The following is a 10,297-nucleotide window of genomic DNA, read 5'->3' on the forward strand; positions in this document are numbered from 1 at the left end:
ACTCTCCAAGGAGAGGGCGGTGGCCGGAGCCACCTATGTTTGAGTCAATTGGTATGGCACCGCGAAGAATTATCCTTGGGCCCATGAACAAAACTCGTCTTTGAAGCACAAGTACCATCAAAAATGGCTAATGTGAAAGAGTTGATCACTTTATGCATAATGGGGGGAGGGAGAGTTCATTGAGAGAACAACACTCCCCCTATGTCCATGCCTACACCTAGATTAGACAACAAGTTGAGTGTGGTGGGGTGTGCAAGGGTTCAAGCAACATTGCTCGAATCAATGATATTTAGCTCATGCCTTAACTCGCGAAATCTTGCTTCATCCAAAGGCTTCGTGAAAATATCTGCAAGGTTATCATGGGTGTTGACGTAGTTGAGCTCGATCTCCCCTCGCCTAATGTGATCTCGGATGAAGTGATACCGAATCTCAATATGCTTCGTCTTGAAGTGTTGCACGGGGTTGAGAGAAATCTTGATGGCACTTTCATTATCACACCAAAGAGGCACTTTGTCACAAATGACACCGTAATCCTTTAAAGTTTGCCTCATCCATAAGAGTTGTGCACAACAACTACCTGCCGCCACATACTCCGCTTCGGTGGACGAGAGAGACACACAACTTTGCTTTTTAGAAAACCAACTTACCAAAGAGCAACCAAGGAATTGGCACCCTCCGGAAGTGGACTTCCTATCCACTTTGTCTCCCGCCCAATCGGAGTCCGAATACCCTACAAGCTTGAAGTTTGCTCCTCTTGGGTACCATAAGCCAAAGTTTGGGGTATGAGCCAAATATCGAAAGATTCGCTTGACCGCCACAAAGTGGCTTTCCTTAGGTGCGGCTTGAAACCGTGCACAAATTCCCACACTCAACATGATATCCGGTCTAGATGCACAAAGGTAAAGCAAGGAACCAATCATGGAGCGATATACCTTTTGATCCACCGCTTTACCATTGGGATCGATGTCAAGTTGGCACTTGGTGGGCATTGGAGTGGACGCCGACTTGACATCACTTAGCTTGAATCTCTTGAGCATGTCTTGAGTGTATTTGGCTTGGTTAATGAAGGTTCCTTCTCCTCTTTGCTTCACTTCGAAACCGAGAAAGAACTTCAACTCTCCCATGGAAGACATCTTGAACTTTGAGGTCATGAGTGCGGCAAATTCCTCATTGAAAGCTTTGTTAGGGGAACCAAAGATAATGTCATCAACATATAGTTGGCACACAAACAACTCCCCTTTGACCTTCTTAGTAAAAAGAGTGGGGTCGATTAGCCCAACTTCAAACCCACGATCTTGTAACAACTCGGTAAGGTGGTCATACCACGCACATGGGGCTTGTTTAAGGCCATAGAGTGCCTTATCGAGTTGATACACATGATCGGGAAAGTAGGGATCCTCGAACCCGGGGGGTTGCTTGACATAAACCAACTCATTAATAGGACCATTAAGAAAAGCACTCTTCACATCCATTTGTTGCAACTTAAAGTTGTGATGAGAAGCATAAGCAATCAACAAACGAATAGATTCAAGGCGAACAACGGGAGCAAAGGTTTCACCGTAGTCGATACCCTCGACTTGGGAGTAGCCTTGTGCCACCAATCGTGCCTTGTTGCGAATGATGGTCCCATGAGCATCTTGCTTGTTCTTGAAAATCCACTTGGTTCCAATGACATTGTGGTTCCCCGTTGGCCTCGGCACTAATCTCCAAACCTTGTTGTACTCGAAGTTGTTGAGTTCTTCATGCATGGCATTAAGCCAATCCGGATCTTCGAGTGCTTCATATACCTTTTGGGGTTCAACACAAGAGACAAACGCGTGATGTTCACAATAGTTTGCCAATTGTCTACGAGTGCTTACCCCCTTTTGAATGCTTCCAAGCACATTCTTCATGAGATGACCCTTGGTGGAGAGCTTGGATGCAATCTTGGCGGTACGACGCTCCAATTCCTCCTCGGTGGTGAGTTGAGGAGTGGTTACTTGATCATCTTGAGCGCCGTCTTGAGCTTGTTCTTGATCTTGAACTTGCTCGGAGGAGAGAACTTGACTTTGGGCATCACTTGGTGTGTCACCACCCTCTTGAGCATGATCTTGCCCTTGGTCTTGTTCATGAGGTTGAGGGCCTTCACTTTGTTCTTCGGAAGCGTGTGGGCCTTGGGTTGGTGATGGCTCCACTTGAGTGGAGCATTGTCCTTCTCCTTCGGCCACAAGGGGTTCCTCAATGGGTAGTATAAAACCAACACCCATTCTTCTTATGGCTTGAGGAGGAATTTCATCACCTACATCACAAGTGCCACTTTGCTCCACTTGGGAGCCGTTATTCTCATCAAACTCCACGTTACACGTCTCCTCAATAAGTCCCGTGGATTTATTGAGGACACGGTAAGCATGAGAGTTTGTAGCATAACCAACGAATATGCCTTCATAAGCTCTAGCCTCAAATTTAGACAACCGAACACCTTTCTTGAGAATGAAACACTTACACCCGAACACCCGAAAGTACTTGAGGTTAGGCTTGTTACCGATGAGTATCTCATATGGAGTCTTGTTCAAGCCCTTGCGGAGGTAGAGCTGATTAGATGCATGACACGCGGTGTTGATGGCTTCGGCCCAAAAGTTGTATGGAGATTTGAACTCCGCCATCATGGTCCTTGTCGCATCCATCAACGTCCGGTTCTTCCTCTCCGCAACACCATTTTGTTGAGGGGTGTAAGGTGCGGAACATTGATGCTTGATCCCCTCATCACTAAGAAACTCATCCAAGGTGTAGTTCTTGAACTCTGTGCCGTTGTCACTTCTTATTGTCAAAATCTTTGCATGTGTTGACGTTGGGCTTCATTCGCAAAGTCAATGACGATTTGTTGGGTCTCGCTCTTCCTCTTGAAGAAATACACCCAAGTGTATCTTGAATAGTCATCCACAATCACCAAGCAATACTTCCTACCCCCAAGACTATCAAAGGATGGAGGCCCAAAGAGATCCAAATGAAGGAGCTCCAAAGGCCTCTTCGAGTAAATGATAGTCGTGGGAGGGTGAGCCATCTCATGTAGCTTTCCTTCGATACAAGCACTGCAAGCACAATCTTTAGCAAAACTAACATTCGTTAGTCCACGGACATGGTCACCCTTGAGAAGACTTTGCAAAGATCTCATATTGACATGGGCTAAATAGCGATGCCAAAGCCATCCCGCGTCAACTTTAGCCATTAGGCATGTCGCGGTCTTAGTGGGTCGCTCCAAAAAGTTAATCACATAGAGACCGTTCTCGACATGCCCAACAAAGGCTACTTTAAGAGTCTTGCTCCACAAAAGGGCCACGGTATCAATATCAAAGAAAGTGGCAAAGCCCATGATTGCAACTTGACGAACGGAAAGTAAATTGTATGCAAGGGACTCAACAAGCATGACCTTCTCGATCGTGAGATCATGAGAAATGACAACTTTGCTGAGTCCCACTACCTTAGAAGACGAGGCATCACCCCTCTCGACATTGGTGGGCATAGATGGAATCTTGTGCACGCCCACCACCAAGTCCTTGCTTCCGGTCATATGATTTGTAGCTCCACTATCGAGCAACCATGATCCCCCACCGGAAGCAAACACCTACAAGAGATCAATGCTTGGTTTTAGGTACCCATTTTGTAATGGGTCCTTTGATGTTAGTAACAAGGGTCTTAGGAACCCAAATAGACCATTCAATATACCATGAGGAGAACCAACAAATTTGGCATAAACATGCCCATCACTAGCACGGCATAACACATAAGAAGGATTAAAGTCGCCGGCTTTGTTGGAAGGGGTGGCATTGCCCTTCTTGACACCGCCACCCTTCGCATTGTTCTTCTTCTCCTTGGAAGCACCCTCTCCCTCCTTCACAAAAGATTGCTTGAGAGGAGGAGGTCGTTTGGTCTTGTCATTCTTCTTGTTCTTGGGCTTGGGTGCGAACCCAATCCCCTCCTTGGCCACAACTTACTTTTGATTGCTCAAAAGGTCGTTGAGGTTCTTCTCGCCTTGTATGCATGACACAAGGCCTTTCTCAAGTTGCTCCTTCAACTTAGCATTCTCCTCAACAAGATGCACATGCTCACAACAAGGGTTAGTAGCATTTGCATTATCAATTAACACCATATGAGGAAAGGTGGCTTTCTCCTTAGTTAGCTTCACTTGGAGTTGATCATGAGACTCCTTGAGGCTAGCATGAACACCCTTAAAGACTTTGTGAGCCTTGTCGAGAATGTCAAACTCCTCTTTGAGTCTAGCAAGATCAACCCCAAGCTTTGCCTTCTCGGAGTTTAGCACACGAGAAACAACAAGAGCATGATCAAGATCTTTCTTTAACTTAGCGTGATCATCTTTGTGTGACTCCTCAAGAGCCAAACGAAGACCACACTCTTCGTCAAGAGCATTGGAAAGATCCGAATCTCATCGGCATAGTCGCGACTATGCCCCTCCATCTTAGAGATGGTATCTTCGTGAGCCTCGATCATGTCATTGGCTTCACCAAGTTGTTCCAAGAGAGCAACGAAGTGCTTCTTGGATTTACCCTTGAGTTTACCCATAAAGGTCTCAAACTCATTCTCCTCCACATTTGTCCCCTCATGTTCATCAATGCTATCCGTCGAAGAAGGATGATTAATGATGGTAGTTTTGATGTTGGGGGTTACCTTGTTGGTGGCTTTAGCCATGAGGCACTTGGCGGTGATGTTCTCATTGGGTGAGTCGAAGAGAGACATCCGTGGAGTCATCGCAATGGCAACGGAGGCCATGGCAACCGACTCACCATCTTCATCATCGTCATCATCCTCATTGTACTCTTCTTGTACCACCAATGCCTTGGGAGGAGTCTTCTTGGTGAAGTTGCTCTTGTTGGGGAACGACTTGGCCTTGTCCTTTCGGATGAGTTTGCCACCATTGTCTTCCCTCTTCTCGTAAGGGCACTCCGCAACAAAGTGGCTCACATTGCCACAATTGAAGCAAGTCCTCACTCGTTGCTTGCCCTTTGCGCCACTTGAATTGTTCTTGTTGAAGTTTGGCCTTGAGTTCTTCTTGCTCCAAAATTGCCTTGAAGCAAGAGCCATGTGTTCATGATAGGCATACTTCGTATCTTTGAGGTTGCTCTCCTCTTCTTCCTCTTCATCCTCTTCCTCCATACTAACCTTGTCCTTTAGAGCAAGGTTGGGCTTCTTCACTCTTTGAGAGCGAAGAACCTCATTGTCGGCGGTCTTGTCCAAGATGCTCATAGCAACGAACTCATCCAACACTTCACTTGAGGTCAAGGTGTGGAAGTCCGGCCTTTGACGAATGACGGAGGACATGGATTTGTGGTAGGGCATCATTACCTTGAGGAATTTGCGCTTGATCCAATTGTCATCCGTGTCCTTACTTCCATGATCTCGGAGAGAGACTGCGAGTTTGCTTACTCTCCGATAAAGCTCACGAGGTTCTTCATCTTCTTTCATTGCAAACTCATCGGCTTCATCTTGCACCACTTCATAGTTGGAGCGTTGAATGCTTGCGCTTCCCCGATAGAGGGAAACCACTTGTTGCCAAGCATCTTTGGCAATGGTGTAGGGCCGGAGATGGGGAAGATCTTCGGGTGGGATTGCTTCTTGGATGATGAAGAGAGCATTCTCATTGAATTGATGGTCCACGGCTTCTCTAGGAGTGAAGTTGCTTTGGTCATGCGGATAAAAACCTTCTTCAATGATTCTCCAAAGGTTAGTGTTCACATGATTTAAATGACGCTTAAAACGATAGACCCAAGAATCAAATTCTACATTCTTCTCAATCTTAGGGGCCGGGCCGGCATGATTCAAATGAGTGGAAGGAAGCGGTCCACCATAGACAGGTGGAGGTTCCACATGGGCAAAGATGCCGGTGCCATTTTTACCACTAGAAGAAGGAGCTTTCTCGCTAGTAGCTTCCCCCTTGTCGGAGGTAGCATCCGTCACCTTGTTAGCGGGATCACCCACCTTCAACGGTGCGGTGGAAAGTTTAAGCCCTTCTAAGAATTTATTAAACATGCTTTCGACCTCGGTCGTCATGGAGGTTTTCAATGTGTCCAACGCCACATTGAATTCCTCATGAGAGACCGCGGTTCCCCCATCTCCCGTAGACGAGACCGGATTCACACCGGAGTGCTCCTCCACACCGTCTACGATGTCAACCATACTCTTCGGACGGTAAAGTCCTTAATAAAGAGACGAAGCTCTGATACCAATTGAAAGGATCGATATAGTTGACTAGAGGGGGGTGAATAGGCAACTAACAATTTTTAGCTTTTCTTTACCAATTTAAACTTTGCATCAAAGTAGGTTGTCTAGATATGCAACTAGGTGAGCAACCTATATGATGCAACAACACTAAGCACAAACGCAAGCAAGAGATAAAGCACAAATAAGCTTGCACAAGTAAAGGCACGAGATAACCAAGAGTGGAGCCGGTGAAGACGAGGATGTGTTACCGAAGTTCCTTCCCTTTGAGAGGAAGTACGTCTCCGTTGGAGCGGTGTGGAGGCACAATGCTCCCCAAGAAGCCACTAGGGCCACCGTATTCTCCTCACGCCCTCACACAATGCGAGATGTCGTGATTCCACTATTGGTGCCCTTGGAGGCGGCGACCAAACTTTTACAAACAAGGTTGGGCAATCTCCACAACTTAATTGGAGGCTCCCAATGATACCACGAAGCTTCACCACGATGGACTATGGCTCCGCGGTGACCTCAACCGTCTAGGGTGCTCAAACACCCAGGAGTAACAAGATCCACAAGGGATTAGTGGGGGATTCAAATTTCTCTTGGTGGAAGTGTAGATCGGGGCCTTCTCAACCAATCCCTAGAGAATCAACAAGTTTGATTGGCTAGGGAAGGAGATCGGGTGAAAATAGAGCTTGGAGCAACAATGGAGCTTGGAGGTGGAAGAGATAGTCAACTAGAGAAGGAAGACACCCCTTATATAGTGGAAGAACAAATCCAACCGTTATCCACCAACTCAGCCTGCGCAGCGCGGTACTACCGCAGGGCCCCGCGGTACTACCGCCCACGCAGCAGAGACTGGAACAGCCAAAAATGCACTAAAGCATAGGGCGGTAGTACTGCTGTCGCGGTACTACCGCTCCCCCTTGCGGTACTACCGCAAGGCAGGGGCTGTCCAGGGATGGGAAGGCACGGATATAAAAAATTACATCCATGGCTACTTCCGCAGAGTTGGAGTCGATGCAAAAACCCGACGCGGTAGTACTGTAAGCCAGCAGCGGTACTACCGCGCGAGGCGCGGATGTAAAAAATTACATCCGCCCCTTACTGTCGCGTACTTGCGGAACTAAGTCAGAGACCACGGTACTACCGCTTACTAGAAGCGGTACTACCGTGGGCCCTTGCGGTACTACCGCACCAGCGGGCGGTACTACCGCAAGGTCCTGCGGTACTACCGCTCTAAGGAGCAGTACTACCGCACGCCCTAGTTCAGCAAGCAAGAGCAATATTTGCATAGACAAGGAAAACATAGGATACTCCAAAGGCTAGAGGAAAGGAGGTGCAAAGGAAGATGTGTACGTGATGAATCCACCCAACCTTTCCAACGCGGACCCCCTCTTAATAGTACGGCTTCCCTACGACTCAATACCACCGAAAAGAAATGAAGAGAAACGCCGTCTTCTATAGCCTTCGAGGGAAACCAAATCATCTTGTGCCTGGTCAATATATCTGAAATATTCGATGCACATGATTAGTCCGCAAAAGCATTGTCATCAATCACCAAAACCAACTAAGGGATAAAAATGCCCTTACACCCTTGTCGCAAGCCAAGGGAAGGTCTGAAAACATCCAAACTACCACCATTAAACAAGACCGAGAATGAAACCGATGATACACACCTCATAACAGTATCTGTGAACCTGGGGCTGAAACCCATCTTGAGCATAACTGCCTTTAAATAGGACCACTCCAAGCGATCATAGGCCTTCATCATATCCAATTTTAGCGCGCAAAATTTGTTTCCCTTCACCCTCCTGGTTTTCATATAATGCAAACACTCATAAGCTGTGATGAAATTATCTGTAATGAGACGTCCAGGGACAAAAGCTGATTGCTCTTCGGAGATGACCTCGGGGAGAATAGTTTTCAACCTGTTTGTTAAGACCTTTGAGGCAATCTTGTAGATTACATTACAAAGACTTATAGGTCGACATTGTCCTAGAACTTTTGGACTAGCTATCTTGGGAATCAAAACAATGAACGTGTTGTTTATCTTCTCCGGTGAATCCACTCCTTCAAGCACTCGAATGATCATCCTCGTGACTTCATCACCACATAAATCCCAATGCTTCTGAAAAAAATGTGCCGGGAAGCCAACCGGTCCAGGGGCCTTTATAGGGAACATTTGAAACAGTGCGTCCTTAACTTCTTCTTTGCTATAAGTGTCATTAAGTCGTGCATTCATGTTGCCATCTACACGCATAGGTATATGAGACAGAACTACCTCCATGCCAACGGTGCCCTCAGAAGTGTACAGATTAGCATAAAATTCCGTAGCCATACCCTCTAGCTCGTGTCGATCCGTGCACACAGCACCATCACTTCGAGACAGCTGCATTATCATGTTTTTTGAACGTCGGGCACTTGCTTTCTTTTGGAAAAACTTCGTATTGTTGTCCCCCTCAGAAAGCCAATTGATGCGGGAGCGCTGTCTGATACGTCTCCAACGTATCTATAATTTATGAAGTATTCATGCTATTATATTATCCATCTTGGATGTTTATGGGCTTTATTTTACACTTTTATATTATTTTTGGGACTAACCTATTGACCCAGAGCCCAGTGCCAGTTCCTGTTTTTTCCCTTGTTTCAGTGTTTCGAAGAAAAGGAATATCAAACGGAGTCGAAACGAAATGAAACCTTCTGGAGAAGTTATTTTTGGAAGGAAAGCAACCCGGGGGACTTGGAGTCCACGTCAAGAAAGCAATGAGGAATGCACGAGGCAGGGGGGCGCGCCCTCCACCCTCGTGGGCCCCTCGTGGCTCCCCTGACGTATTTCTTCCGCCTATATATATCCATATACCCTAAAACCTTCGGGGAACAGAATAGATCTGGAGTTCCGCCGCTGCAAGCCTCTGTAGCCACCAAAAGTCAATCGGGACCCTGTTCCGACACCCTGCCGGAGGGGGGAACCCTCACCGGTGGCCATCTTCATCATCCCGGCGCTCTCCATGACAAGGAGGGAGTAGTTCACCCTCGGGGCTGAGGGTATGTACCAGTAGCTATGTGTTTGATCTCCTCTCTCTCGTGTTCTTGAGGTGATACGATCTTGATGTATCGCAAGCTTTGCTATTATAGTTGGATCTTATGTTGCTTCTCCCCCTCTACTCTCTTGTAATGGATTGAGTTTTCCCTTTGAAGTAATCTTATCGGATTGAGTCTTTAATGATTTGAGAACACTTGATGTATGTCTTGCCGTGCGTATCTGTGGTGACAATGGGATATCACGTGATTCACTTGATGCATGTTTTGGTGATCAACTTGCGGGTTCCGCCCATGAACCTATGCATAGGGGTTGGCACACGTTTTCGTCTTGATTCTCCGGTAGAAATTTTGGGGCACTCTTTGAGGTTCTATGTGTTGGTTGAATAGATGAATCTGAGATTGTGTGATGCATATCGTATAATCATACCCACGGATACTTGAGGTGACATTGGAGTATCTAGGTGACATTAGGGTTTTGGTTGATATGTGTCTTAAGGTGTTATTTTACTACGAACTCTAGGGCTGTTTGTGACACTTATAGGAATCGCCCAACGGATTGATTGGAAATAATAACTTCGAGGTGGTTTCGTACCCTACCATAATCTCTTCGTTTGTTCTCCGCTATTAGTGACTTTGGAGTGACTCTTTGTTGCATGTTGAGGGATAGTTATGTGATCCAATTATGTTATTATTGTTGAGAGAACTTGCACTAGTGAAAGTATGAACCTTAGGCCTTGTTTCAACACATTGCAATACCGTTTACGCTCAATTTTACCACTTGTTACCTTGCTGTTTTTATATTTTCAGATTACAAAAACCTATATCTACCATCCATATTGCACTTGTATCACCATCTCTTCGCCGAACTAGTGCACCTATACAATTTACCATTGTATTGGGTGTGTTGGGGACACAAGAGACTCTTTGTTATTTGGTTGCAGGGTTGTTTGAGAGAGACCATCTTCATCCTACGCCTCCCATGGATTGATAAAACTTAGGTCATCCACTTGAGGGAAATTTGCTACTGTCCTACAAACCTCTGCACTTGGAGGCCCAACAA

The sequence above is a fragment of the Aegilops tauschii genome, chromosome 3 (genome assembly GCF_002575655.3).
Source record: "Aegilops tauschii subsp. strangulata cultivar AL8/78 chromosome 3, Aet v6.0, whole genome shotgun sequence".
NCBI classification, from domain to species: Eukaryota; Viridiplantae; Streptophyta; class Magnoliopsida; order Poales; family Poaceae; genus Aegilops; species Aegilops tauschii.